Raw genomic sequence first — 14,987 nt, forward strand, 5'->3', positions numbered from 1 at the left:
AGACATCTCTGGTCCTGATAGCTCATGACTCTAGAGAAGGGTCCGAAACCTTCTCTGAATAGACAGTGGAAATGACCCCATATCTTGTAATACTTTGTGCACTGACATATATAATGCATCTCCGTCTTTGGCTCTGTATGGCATATGCGGCATATCATGTTAGCTCCTAGTATCCCTATGAATCTACCGGTCTCAATCTCAAGTTGGTGTGAAGATGTTCGTATCTGACCAATGGCACACCATAACCCATGCGATAGATGTGTATCCATATAGCTGGGTCAAATCATTAGCCCATCCCTTGTGAGTTGGAGAAGATTCTCTCTATAGAAATCCATCTTCATGCCCAACTCTTGTGTTGGCTCTATCCATATCCTCCTGGTGTCCAACTAGATCAGGTCTTGGCAAATGAAACTAATAATCTCCACCTGTGTAAGAGACAATGATGGTGCATCAAGGGAGTACTGGAAGGGAGGAAAGTTGTCCATGCTAAAGCCATGTATCTAAAACCATGATGACATCTGTGAATACCAGCATGGTGTCCCCTTGTAAAGCTAAATGTCCGGAGGACTCAAGGGCCAATCTGGTATATATGTCTTTGGTAGTAACCCATAAGCTGTCTATAAAGGAGACTAATTTGGTAAGAGCCTCTATCTCCATAGGGATGATGCTAACTCCACTCTAATGATCTCATGTGGCACAGAGTCCTTGGATCTAATTAGTTGAGAGTTCATAGATACCAACGGCCTCTCTATACCTCTCCACCCATCCTGACCCACGGAGGGTCCCAAAACCCGAAGCCCATAGAGCATAGTTGAAGCTACCAAGGTATCAATGAGCTAGAGCTTTGTTCGGGGTTCTTAGAACTTAACTTGTGAACACATACTCTCCAATCCTCCCAAGGCCGCATATACTCTGGTCAATCTAGTATCTACTGCTCTCTTCAAAGAAAACTTTGGCCCAATGAAGACTACCCCAAGATAAGTGTATGCATCTGTGTATTCCACAGTCTCCTGACCATAAGTAATGTAGGTGTTGATCTCCTGATCCACTTTGGTATGGTATTAAACACCATAACCTTGGTTTTACCAAGGTTTACAAACAATCCACTTTCCTTTGCAAAGCTATGTAATGCATGTCATCGCATACCCTCCGGTGAGTCAGAGATCGGCACAATATCTTCATCATATAGCAAAAATGGAATCCATGTCCCTACCAGCTGGGCACCTCTATTCCACTTTGTGTCAATATAATTAGAAACCTCATCTATATACATACCAAAAAGAGTAGGAGACAATGGACAACCTTGTTTCACTCCAATAGTGGAGTGAACTAAATTAGATATCCCCTCTAGAGTGCGTACATGTCCCACCACTGATCTGAGCCATGATCCCCAAAATCAAATCAATGGGCACTCCCATTTCTTGCAGTTTTCACATCAATCTGTCTTTGGGCACCATGTCAAATGCTTTGAAGAAATCCACAAAGCTACAATTAATCCATCTCCCATGTGTCCTACCCTCCTCAATGATGGCTCTAAGAGTCAAAATATGGTTAAGAGTGGAGAAGCCTCTCCTAAAACCGTCATGTCCAGCTGCCTGTATGTGCTCACTCTTTGCCCATCTAATCAACTGATGCTCAAGGATAGATGCATGCAACCATGCCAATGTGTGTCCAATTATAATAGTACAGTAGTTTCCTGGCTCTGAAGGATCACCTTCCTTCAAGATAGGCACCATAGTAGGTAGTCTCCAAGTCTCAGGTAGACCCTCACACATGACACGATTGTATAGAACTACAAGAACCTCTACCAACAAAACTCTAGCATGTATAAAGTGCTATGCTACTAGACCATCATGATCATATGCCCTCCTAGTCCTCAGCATGTCAACGGCCATCTTTACCATCTCAGTGGTAAAGAAGGTACTCGTAGATAGGCATGGTTCCGGAGGATCTAGAAGGGGTGTGTGTCCAGGGACTGTATATAAGGATTTTGCATACTGACCCCACACATCTAGAGAAATAATCATTGGGTGGAGGGGAGTGCTTATGAAAGAAACACCATGCCTCTCCTAGTCTCTACTCAAGAACAACTTGTATAAGTCTCATTCCATTTGAGCTAGGAATGTTCGCTTCTTTTGTCGCACAAGGCGCTTGAAGGCTATCCAAGACTGTTTGTGATTGATGATCCCTAGGAGAAGATCCCTCTAAAGCTGTTCTCTTGTCTCTGTACACTCCTTGTCATACCAATTGTTCTGAGGCATGGTCCCAGAACGGCGTCTCTGATTAGGTTGAGTGTGTGGGTAAGCCTCTGTTGTTGCATCATGCAATGTCTCAATCAATAAAGTGGTGATATCCTCAACTAAGAGTATTGGTATGGCTGTTGTATGTAGATGACTATAAATCTCCTCTGTATAAAGACAATTAGTCTCTGGTGTAAATGTATAGTGAGTATGTGTCCTCCCCCTTGACACTTGGGTTGTACTATAGTGAAAGGAGATAGAAAGTGTCAAGAGAGCATGATCCACTACTACACCCACCGGTCTTGGTCTTACTATGAAATCCACACACACACACACACACACACACACACACACACATAGAGGAAATGTGATATAAAACGTCTTCAAAAGGCCAAAATTGACCTATGAGACCAAATTGATACAATCTTGGTGGATCTAATCCAATGTTTGGGTACAAAAATAAAAAATATGAAGTGAAGTAAAGTGAAAGACTTAAATCATCATCATCATCATCATCAATGCCCAAGGATGTCCGACATTAGGTGTTGTCTAAGAGAGCACTACATCGGTCATTGAAGAGCTTTGCCAATGTACTAGGCATCTCCCATGTCATGCTAGAATAGTCATGATCCTCTGATGGGGCCTCCGTCGATGTTGCAGTCGCCCTCATAGACGTGGGAGTCTAGCTCTCCTGAGCTTAATGGCTCTGTCAACTAATATACCTCTGGTACAAGTGCGCTCTGAAGTCTGCTATGAAGCATGCTCATCTGGTTGTTGAGTACTTACTCTAAAGAAGTTAGTAATCTCCCTCTGTGAATGTCTCCCATTGTCTGATCTCCTCAAGAGACTCTCCTTGTGTTTGCGTAGCTCTAGCAAAAACAACTCGACGCATCTCTAATCTGGATATCTTGACATGACTCTAGCCAATGGTCCAAAGCCCTCTTTGAATAGACAATGAAAGTGACAGACAATGACATATGTGATTGTCCGTCACTTTCATTGAATAGACAGTGAAAGTAATAGACAATGACATATGTGATGTACTACTCTGTCTCTGGCTCCATATGACACAATTGGCATATCCTGGCCTTTGCTGGTACTCTCCTAAACTTTCCAACCTCAATCTTTAGCTGATGCGGTGATGTACACATCTAACCAATAACACATCAAATCCCATAGGATAAATGAGTGTCCATATAGGCCGATCTGATCACATATCCATCTTTTTCTAGTTGGAGAAGAGGCTCTCCTTAGAAAACCATCTTTGTACCCAACTCATGTGTTGGTTGTATCCATGTGCTCCAAGTATATTGCTGAATTGAATCACGTATGAGTCTAGTGATCTCTGTCAATGTGAGAGATAGGGAGGGTGCATCCAAGGAGTACTTGAACGGAGGCAGTCTATCCATGTTGACGCCATGTAACTAGAACCATGATGTCATCTGTCCATACCAGCATGGTGTGTCCCCCCTATATCGCTAGTTGTCGAGATGGCTCAAGGGCTAGCTGAGCACATCTATCTATCATGAACTGCTGACATGTCAAGCCACTAAATAACGGAGCCAACATGTTGATCTGGCTAAGGGGCCTAAACCCTAAGAAGAAGCAACAGAAGAAGTAGAAGCTGCACAAGAAGTGTTACCAACTTACAAAGTCTTGCCCAATGCCTATTTTTAAAGAGGATTTCCCACCATCATTGACCAACTGATGGGACCCCGTCTGATGGGGCCCAAGGGACCTAAAGACAATAAAATAAAGCAGGACTATACACGCACAAACCTGCATAAAAAAGTGATGACATGGAAACTTTTCGAACGCCCACAATTTGCGGTGATGATGTGGTAGCCTGTACGGACTTTCGCATTTTGCGTTGATGATGTGGCATGGTGTAAAATTTTTCCATGCTTTGCACTGGTTTGTTTTGGGACCAGATGCTTTCAGAAGGTGAATCTTTCCATGCAATTGCTTATGAGAGGCCAAGGGACTTTAAATATGATCCAAGGGTTCATTCTCTGGCATGCTTCCACGTGGAGGTGCAGAGGAAGGAGTACTGATGATGTAGTAAGTTCAAGCAGTATAAAGAAATACGAAAAGGGGCACCAACGCTTGGGGCCAATGCTCTCTTGGGGTGGAACTCCACGACTCCCTGTCTTGTGTGTTTATCTCTTTCAGTTTTGTTGTTATTTGAAGTTCTTAAAGTTGTTCAATTTATTCTTTTCCATTGGCACATGGTGCCCCTCCCTGTGATAATGGTATCAAAGCTTCATGCATGTGCTTTTTTGAAAGCATACTCATCTAGTGTGATTGCTATGACTTGGGGCTACCACACTTCCACAAGAACACTGCCAGTTGAGGCTTGTTTTGACTATTCAAGAACTATGGACCATGCTATGATTGGCTACAAATTTATGGAAGAAATGGAACCGTAATTTTGGTGCAGGTTTCAAGAGAGAAGCCCTGTTGATTTTCAAGCTCGACTGATGTGGAGAATGCTTTTTTAGCTTGAATTAAAAGTTTTTTGAATTTTGTTTGAGAGCTTATTTGGTGATCCTATCTAGAATTTGTTTGAAATGGATGGTACCTATTTTAAACATGTCTTGGTGCCGATTTGAATTGTTTGACTCTGGGTTTAATACTAGTTTCAATGCTTATTTTTAAAGAGGATTTCCCGCCAACTTGTGGGACCCTATCTGATGGGGCCCAAGGGACCTAAAGACAATAAAATAAAGCAGGACTACACACACATTGCTGCCTAAAAATGTGATGACATGGCAATTGTATAGATGCCCATGATTTGCAGTGATGATGTGGTAGACTATACGGACTTTTCCGTTTTGCGATGATGATGTGGCATGGTGTACGATTTTTCCATGCTTTGTGCTGGTTGTTTTTGGGACCATATGCTTTTAAAATTTGAAGCTTTCCATGCAACTGCTTATGAGAGGCTAAGGGCCTTTAAATATGAGCCAAGGGCTCATTCTTTGGCACGCTCCCGTGTGGAGGTGCAGAAGAAGGAATACCGATGATGTCCTAAGTTCACGCAATATTAAGAAATATCAAAAGGGGCACCAACACTTGGTGCCAGTGCTCTCTTGGGGTAGAACTCCGCCACTCCCTATCTTGTGTCTCTATCTCTTTCTGTTTCGTTGTTATTTGAAGTGCTTGAAATTGTTCAATTTGTTCTTTTTCGTTGGCACTGCATGTCCGCATGACAATGGTCTCAAATCTTTATGCGTGTGCTTTACTGAAAGCATACTTGTCTAGTGTGATTGCTATGTCTTGGGGCTACCATCAGTGTCACAGGAACCGTTTTCTGTTTAGGCCTGTTTTGACTATTCAAGAACTTATGGACCATGCTGTGATTGGCTAATGGAACCGTATTTTGGTGCAGGTTTCAAAAAAGAATCCTTGTTGACTTTTGAGCTTGTTGATAATTCTTTTTCAACTTGAATTTGCAGTTTATTGAATTCTTTTGAGAACTTATTTGGTGATCCTATTTGGAATTTGTTTGAAATAGACGGTATCTATTTTAAACCTGTCTTGGTGCCGACTTGAATTGTTTGATTCTGGTTTTAATACTGGTTTCAAAGCTTGGTGATTTACTCCCGGGTGGAGTGGTGAAAAATGTTGTTTTGGTATTTTTTGAACCTCGAAACGACGCAGACAGGATGTTTGGGAATTGTTTCATTGTATGCTTGAAAACCCAGAGCAATGTAGGCGGGATGTCTGGGGAGTGTTTTGTTGCATGTTAGAAAACCTCCAAAGGACGCAGACGAGATGTCTGGGGAGCATTTGGTTGTATGTGTGAGTGGGCGGATGCAGTGCGTGTGCGAAGAGTGAGAAGAAGAGAGAGGGAGAGAGAGAGAGAACGACATAAGATGTGGGGTGGAGCTCCCAAATCTCACTGTATGAGTACCATGTGAGAATGTGAGTGAGAGCTCCTTATTCTTTGTATGTATAAAGAATAAGCACGGTGAGGCACACCGCCTTTACCTAACATTCTCCCACTAAAGGCTATGTGCCGATAAGTGGCGAGAAGACTAGCCTACAACTAGTATATACAAGAGGTGAGAGAAGACGGCTCTCAACCTATGCCCACTGGCTCACTCTGTAACCGCTCTAGTGTAGATGCAACATGCATACCACTATGGCTAGAGCTACGATGATACTCCTGATGTAGGTATCGAGTGACGACCTGCATGGCTCCACAATGCACAATGCCAGTGTCAGTCATCGCATGACTGACAACTCCCACTGCAAATGCACCAACCGCATAAGCAAGATCAGGTCTCGAAACCAAAAGGTCAGACATGAGAGACCCGAAAGCCAATGAAACATGCACTATGTGTGACAACCTATCTCTATCAGCAACCTCAGTGCCATATGCATCCTCATCAGGAACCACCTGACTATGTATCACCATGTCAGCATCATCTGGCAAAGGCATGTCCGCTGAGAATGACTGCAAAACCAAAAAATCAGCACCACTGCAATCACACACAGTTGTCTGAAGGACAGTATCGTCCTCAAACGTATCAGATGCATCATAGAACAATGCATCGATCTCTGGCGCAACTGATGTCACCTCAACTGATGACTGGCAAAGTTGTGCATCCCTAGAGATACCACTGTCTGCGTGAACATCACCACAAGACAAATGCACAACCTGCTCTCCATGCAGCACATTTGCAAAAGAGACACGCCTCGTCTCTGGCTCCAAACATGGCTGCAAATACACAGAGACTACACCGCCTCGTGTGTCAGAAATATGCAAAGGGTATACCAGACCACTCCTAGCACCTCTGGCTATCACCAGTGATCCCCTATGCATCTGAAATGACCGCTCTCCAAGTAGTACACGATGTCCACTACTCTGCAACTGAATCATTGAAATGAGACTCTGACTGAGTCCTGGTACAGAACGTACATCTCGTAGCATAAGTAATGCACCGCTAGGTAAAGACATGCATATATCTCCAGCACCCTCTATGTCATATGTTGAACCATCAACAAACTGCACACAACCAAGTCTCCCACCAGACAAAGAGCAAAACAAATCACGACGTGGCGTCACGTGAAAAACTGCATGCTCGTCTAGTAGAAAATGCGTAGACAATGTGCTATTCCAAGACACAAAGCAGTCTGAAGGCAATCTAGACTCAAAAGTGACATGCCCGTCACATGCATACTCTCTAGCATATGTCCTCATAGTAGCACCGTGAATCTGCCTCTTCCGTTGCCTCATACGCCTGAAGCAACGACGCCTAATATGCCCATCATGGCCGCAATGCCAACATGTTAGTCGCGATCGTGAACGAGAACCGCCTCTAACTTGAAGCGTCTCCATGCCAAAACTATGGCAAACAATGCTCGAGATCACAAAACTCTCCCACCCAAGAGCAAACCACTGTCTCAAGCAAAGAAAGATACACAACTCCTCACTCTTGCGAGAGTGGATACAAAAACACAAAACTGTGTCCAAACTGACAAAAAATGTCAAAGTGAGAGTAAACACTCGATCACAAACTATGGCGAGAATCTGGGAAAAATTCGACAGAGTTTCCCCTGAAAATTGAGCAAAAAACTCAAGTACAATCTCTACCATAAACCATAACACTACTCAATACCAATGAGTAGAAATGCCAAAATGGCTCCACATTTTCACATACAATGGCAATCCGCACTCAACATACATCAACGGAGTGATCGCGCATAAGAAAGCGCCAAAAGAGTTGCAATCCGGAAACTTGATAAATGCGAAAACAATACTCTCAAGAGAGCTCACCGGCACTTGAAAGTGCTTGCCAAAATGCATATATAATGGGCATCAACTATGCACCATAACCATATGCAAACCCATTCACAAAGACTATGAATCCAAGCACAAAATCACTGCCAAAGTATCCTGTGAAAACCAGTGAAAGAAGCTCCACCTGTGTGCTCCCAAAAACATGTCTCTCAAGAGACCGCTTCGATGGTGTGTAAACGTCTTCGTACTTCGTTGCCCAAATCTACCAAAAAATCCTCAAACCACAAGCTTAACACAAGCTGCAATTCCATCTTCAGCTCAGAATTTATGCACTCAACTTCAAGCATCTCCCGTGCTTCCAAAAGTGCATCAAACTCGCACACAATGCGACAATAGAAAATCTGGAATTTCTGTATACAGTCAGTCTGCGCTGAATATCAACAAAACGGTGAGGAATTTACAAAAAGTTTTTTCTACAAAGTTGTAGACCATGTCGAAACAGATGGGCAGGCAGAATAGAATTCTCAGATCTGCATTCTATAAGGAGAAAAACGAATCTGAAAACAGTGCTGCTGCGCACACAGTTTTAGGGCAGCACCTTCACTTACACACAATCTTCCACACTCCTTTCTGAGCTTCCACAAGAGCATACATCACTCTCAACTGAGCTCACAAGCTCCCATTGCATTCTCACAAAGCTTCCGAGCTTTCTTAATCTCTCTACCATCGAGAGCGAGCGAGCTATCGCCTCGAAGCTCTCGAAGCTGTAGTGCTCTCCGCGGTCACCATGGCTCTGATACCAATTGTGAGTGCGCGGATGCGGTGCGTGTACGGAGAGTGAGAAGGAGAGAGAGGGAGAGAGAGAGAGAACGACACAAGATGTGGGTTGGAGCTCCCAAATCTCACTGTATGAGTACCATGTGAGAATGTGAGTGAGAGCTCCTTATTCTTTGTATGTATAAAGAATAAGGAGATAAATGTGGGCAGTCGGACACTAGCCGACGGATACGGGCAAATCACGGTGAGGCACACCACCTTTACCTAACAATATGCTTGAGCCTCCAAATGATGCAAGATGTGGCATAGGGGGAATTTGTTTGTAAAAGGCCTCTATATCTCTCGGCCCAGACCTTTTTAGGTTATGCGGGAGGAGTGATCAGGGAGTTGTTGTGAACAACTCATGGCCCAGACCTGGATGGTTATTTGCGGGGGTGGGGTGGGGGGGGGGGGGGGGGGGGGATGAGTATTCATCAACAACTTTATGTTTCTCTGTCTTGTAACATGCATATGTGAGAATTTGCATTGCATTGTGATGTGCCAACCACTGAATACTCCTTATTGGATGAGATTTTTTGTGGAAGCCAATAACCCAAGATATCAGGAGCTCCAATCTGAAATGAGACTCCTTATTGATTGAGATTTTTTTCTAGGAAGACACATATTTGTTCAAGGTTTGTGAAATTGAAACTGCAAACATATCTTCTCCAATCCTCCCAAGGCTGCGTAAGCTCTCGTCAATCTAGTTTCTGCTACTCTCCTCAATGAAAACACCGGCCCCTTGAAGACTACCCCAAGATAGGTGTATGCATCTGTATACTCCACCATCTCCTGGTCATATGTAAAAGTGGGTGTTGACCTCCTGACCCACTGTGGTGTGTGTTGAACACCATAACCTTGGTTTTCCCTAGGCTAACAGATAGTCCACTATCATGGGCAAATGTGTACATACCATCAACACAATATCATCAGCATATAGCAATAGTGGTATCAACAAAATCTCATCAGCATATAACAATAGTGGGATCCAATTCCCTACCAACTGTGCTCCTTTGTCACCGAACCTCTCAATGTAGTTAGCCACCTCACTCACATACATGCCAAAGAGTGTAGGAGATAGCGGGCAACCCTGTTTCACTCCAATAGTGGAGTGAACCCAAATCAAAAATCCCCTCTAGAGTGCATACATTCCCCATCATCGACTTGTATAGAGCCATGATCCCCCAACTCAACTCTTTGGTTACCCCCATTTTTTGCAGTCTGCACATCAATCTAGCTCTAGGCACTATATCAAAGGCTTTGCGGAAATCCACAAAGCAACAATAGAGCCATCTATTCTGGGGTATTCTCCCAAATTGTCGTTGTTGTCCAAGCTCAGTGTGTGTGTATGCCTCTACTCCTGCATCCTATAGTGTCTCTGTTAATATATATGTGAGCGCCCCTAGATGTCTCCCCGGATCCTCTTTACATAAGTGTCTACATCTAGCTTCATCGATCCATTACAATTCCATTCTGTCATTTTAAGGATGGTCCCAAAAGTCTTGCATCATCATGTGGTGCATTTTTCCAACACCACTACTCTCCGTCCCATGTAGAAATCAGTTTTCCCTTTCCCCTTGACACCTCAATTGATCTCTGGCATCAGCTCTTGCATGTGTGCTACCTGTGTTAGAGTGAGGCCATCACCCAAAATTATCCCAGTTTGCTTGAGTGCTGGTCCGAGCGAGACCTCATGGAAAACACGCAAACTCAAATACACCCCTTGCTGACCATCAACAATCCCACATTAAAATGGATCCAATGGTACATCAAAACATCTCGGAGGTGCCTCTTTGTGAGGAGTTATTGTGATGACATTCCATTTACACAATCAAAAGAAAATACCATATCTTCAACGGTTTGGGGGGTCCTTGAGAGGGTTGATTGAGACCCCATCGGGTGTCATTCTCCTCTTCTCTCTCTTGTTCTCCCTCTACACATCTCTACCACTCTCTCTTGTTGTCCCACTACACATCTCTACCACTCTCTCTCATTCTCTCTCTTCACGAAAAGTAAAAGGAACCATCATTCATGCTAAAATCTATCATTGAAGCAAGGAAAGAAGTAAAGGTTTGTTGAAGTGTAAAGCCTCTCTCGTTTTCTTTGATAAGAGACAAAACGTCTTTAGAGAAGATCTGTGGATCATTTTAACTTTGACTAAAACCTAAAATTTTCAAACATATCATTTCGCTGGCTCCCACCTTAGGTTGAGTGAGCCTACTAGTGGCGATGAAGAGCATGTTACGAGCTTCCAACATTCCAAGGGAGCAGATAGCAGAGGACATCATAGAGTACAAGCACCTCCTTGATGAGGAATTGGAGGCTACCATACGCTGGCTAACAGTAGGCCTTGAGACCTGTACGCCTAGATGAGGGCGTCTCGAGACCCTTTAGCAGGAGCAACACACAAGTTGAATCTTGTTTTATATAAAGCATGTATATATATATATATTGTGCATATAAGTATAGCATTTTGTCTCACCAAAACGTGATACACTTGTGATAATAGAAGGACCACTACTTAGCCGCTTGTACAGACTACTCAACGGCCATCAAATGGCTAGGTCGCATAGCAGGACCAGAACACACGATATTTGTTCGATAATTAATTATAAAAGTATAATATTTCCATAAACATTGGTCTAATTATCTTTTTGCTAATTTATGCACAGAGTGTCCCTTCTGAATGAGTCCAATGGCGTACCTCTACGGCCTTGGGACCTTCTCCAATCCCAACACCAACATCGACAGCCTCTCACTTGGTGTTCTATGTGTCTACCATGCCCTTTCCAAGACTTGGATCTCACCACCAAGGACAATTTTGGATGCGTGTCAATTCTTACAGTGTCACCTGTAGCATTGACGTGGACGGGCAAGTTTTGCCCATCAGAGGCAGCATCCTTTTTTGTTGCCATCACATAGGGCAGTTGTTCGAGCTATACATGCCTCGACTCCACATACTTTGGCCGTACATATCTATTTGTTGTTTTAAATGTTTTATAACTATTCACTTGTTCTGATCTATCTTCTTCTAATGTAGAGATCAACTAGATATTGACAAAAAGTTTGTGATCACTCAACTACAACACGAGTTTGGAGAGATATGGGACCAAAAAAAGTCAAGAAGAGAATGGCCAAGCTATTACGACATGGACATGACAATGCACGGTTAGTAATTACTCACAGAGAGAGAGAGAGAGAGAGAGAGAGAGAGAGAGAGAGAGAGAGAGAGAGAGAGAGAGAGAGAGAGAGAAAGAAATGAAATGTTGTATTGAACGTCTTCAAAAGGCCAAAATGACCTACGAGGCCAAACTGATACAATCTTGGTGGATCTAATACAATGTCTGGGTACAATAAAAATATAATGTCTAGGCACAAAGAAGAGAAATGAAGTAAAGTGAAAAACTAAAATCATCATCATCCTCCTCATCAATGTGCGAAGACGCTTAGCATTGGCCGTTGTCCGAGAAAGTATTGCATCGATCAGTGAAGAGCTTCATCAATGTCCGCCTTTGTAAAGTCATAATGGGCATCTCCCATGTCATGCTAGAATAGTCCTAATTCTCTAATGAAGCCATGAGAGAAATGAAATGAAATGATATATTAATGTCTTCAAAAGGCCAAAATGACCGATGAGACCAATCTGTTATTATTTAGTGAATCTGATACCATGTTTGAGTACAAAAAAGGAGATACTAAATTGAATCTAGAAGTGTTACTAGCTGGAACTGTGTTGGCTATGTGTGATCATTGATACAGTGGGTGTCCAATACAAGAGAGAGCGATAAAATGGGTGATGAATCTACCCTCATATGTACTCTAGATGTTGGGATAGTATGGCTTGAATCCTCTATTGTAGTCTCCATTGATGTTGTGAATCTCCTCTCGTCAGTCGTGGGCGTCTCAATCTCCCTAGCTATAAATGTAATGAACGAGAGAGACGCACACACATAGACACACATAAAGAGAGAGAGAGAGAGAGAGAGAGAGAGCAGAAACAAAAACCGTCTAAAAAACCAACCACCCGCAAAATGCAACAAGGGAAAAAACAATCTGAATGGTCGCCATCCGTGCGGTCAGTGCAAAGGTCTCCTCGTAGTCTACACCGAGTTTCTCAGAAAAGCTTTTGGCAACTAGTCTTGCCTTGTGCTTTTCTAAAGAACCATAAGATTTGTACTTGGTCTTGTAGACCCATTTGACACCAATCACTTTTTGCTTGGCAGGCCTCGAAACCAACACCCAAGTGTTGTTCTTTTTTATGGACTCCATTTATTTCTTCTTTTTTATGGAGTCCATTTATTTCTACTTAGTCAACTTCCACTTTGGGTGTGAGTCCACTTCCTCAACGGTAAGAGGATCTTTTTCCTTTTCACTATAGAAATCAAATCATAGTTCACCTATAACAAAGTCCCATCCGTCTCAACAATCTGAAGTTGCTGAGAGCGTCGTGTACCGGCTTCACACCAATCGGGTGGAAAAATTGAGTTTTTTGAATCTCTCAAAGTATCCAATATCTAATTTGGGAACTTAGCCTCTGCTGCAAGAGCCGGTGTCCCATACCAACAAGCCCACACTAGTACAAGTGTGTGGGTAGAGCCACCATCGGTGTAGAGTCCAAGTGTGGTGATCACACAAGACTATTGCAAATGAGACTCAAGTCTTGCTTATAGGATCACACTGATCGTACATACTGCAGGCACCCATCCTGATGTCTGGGGACGATAACGCTCCTCCCCTTATTTTGAATGGTTGTCTTGAACAATGTTCACGGTTATAAAACCGGGAAAATCCTACACACATGGCATGTTGCAAGCCAAACTCACTCCTAGACACATAAAGGGTGGACATTAGGTTCACCCCCAACCATAGAGCCAATACGGCCTCACCCCCGAGCTTGAGGGCCTGCAGCCAGTGGGCTAGCCTCTGTTGCAAGAGCCGGTGTCCCATACCAAAGAGCTCACACCAATATGGGTGTGCGGGCAGAGCCACCATCGGTGTAGAGAAAATGAGACTCAAGTCTTACTTATAGGGTCACATTAACTGAACATACTGTCGGCACCCATCCTGATGTCTGGAGACGTAACACTTCTCCTATTATTTTGAATTGTTGTCCTTGACAATATTTGCGGTTATAAAATCGGGAAAATGGTGCACACATGGCAGGTCGTGTATCGAACTCACTCCTAGACACGTAATGGGCGGACATCATGCTCACCTCCCAACCATAGAGCCAATATGGGTTCACCCCCGAGCCTGAGGGCTTGGAGCCAATGGGCTAGCCTCTACCACAAGAGCCAGTGTCCCATACCAACGAGCCCACACCAGTATGGGTGTGCGGATAGAGACGCCATCGGTGTAGAGTCCAAGTGTGGTGATCACAGAAGATGATCGCAATTGTGACTCAAGTCCTACTTATAGGGTCACACTAACTGCACATACGGCATGCACCTATCCTGATGTCTAGGGAGGTAACACTTCTCCCTATTGTTGTCCTCAACAATATTTGCAATATTAGAACCAAGAAAATGTTGCACACATGGCATGTCGCAAGCCAAAATCACTCCTAGACATGTAATGGGTGGACATCAGGCTCGCCTCCCAACCATATAGACAATATGGGCTCACCCTCAAGCTTGAGGGCCTACAGCTAGTGGGCTAGCCTCTTCCGCAAGGGCCGGTGTCCCATACAAAAAGAGGAGAAAGTAGGAGAGAACAAATAAAAATAAAATAAATACAAATATATAGTACCAAATTCTATTTCATTAGAAAAATATATTAGGAGAGTTTTTTTCGTACCGATTCAGGGTTTGGGTACTCATTCTTTTGAATAAATTAGAGTGCTCATTCTCTTTTGCGGACTCATGATTCTTTAGGGTCCAGTCAAACTCAAAAAGAGGTCAATGATCAATTTGCTCTCTGCATTGTCCTTCATTGCTTCTTAAAGCTCTTCAATTGTCAAGTTTGCATCGAGAGAGAGAGTTTCTGGCAAACCAATCAAGGATGGATTAGGCTTGCATGAAGGCTCAATGTCTAACTCTAAGGCTAGATCTTCCATTTCATCATCCATTGCATCAATGCCGCTCTCTTCTTTCTTAGAGTAGTCGTCATGTGCTAGTGATGTTAGGAGATGGGAATGCATAGACTGAAGGAGTACGAGCGGAAGTGCAACGCGAGAGAGAGTG

The sequence above is a fragment of the Adiantum capillus-veneris genome, chromosome 30 (assembly GCF_014529385.1).
Source record: "Adiantum capillus-veneris isolate H3 chromosome 30, ASM1452938v2, whole genome shotgun sequence".
Taxonomy (NCBI): Eukaryota; Viridiplantae; Streptophyta; class Polypodiopsida; order Polypodiales; family Pteridaceae; genus Adiantum; species Adiantum capillus-veneris.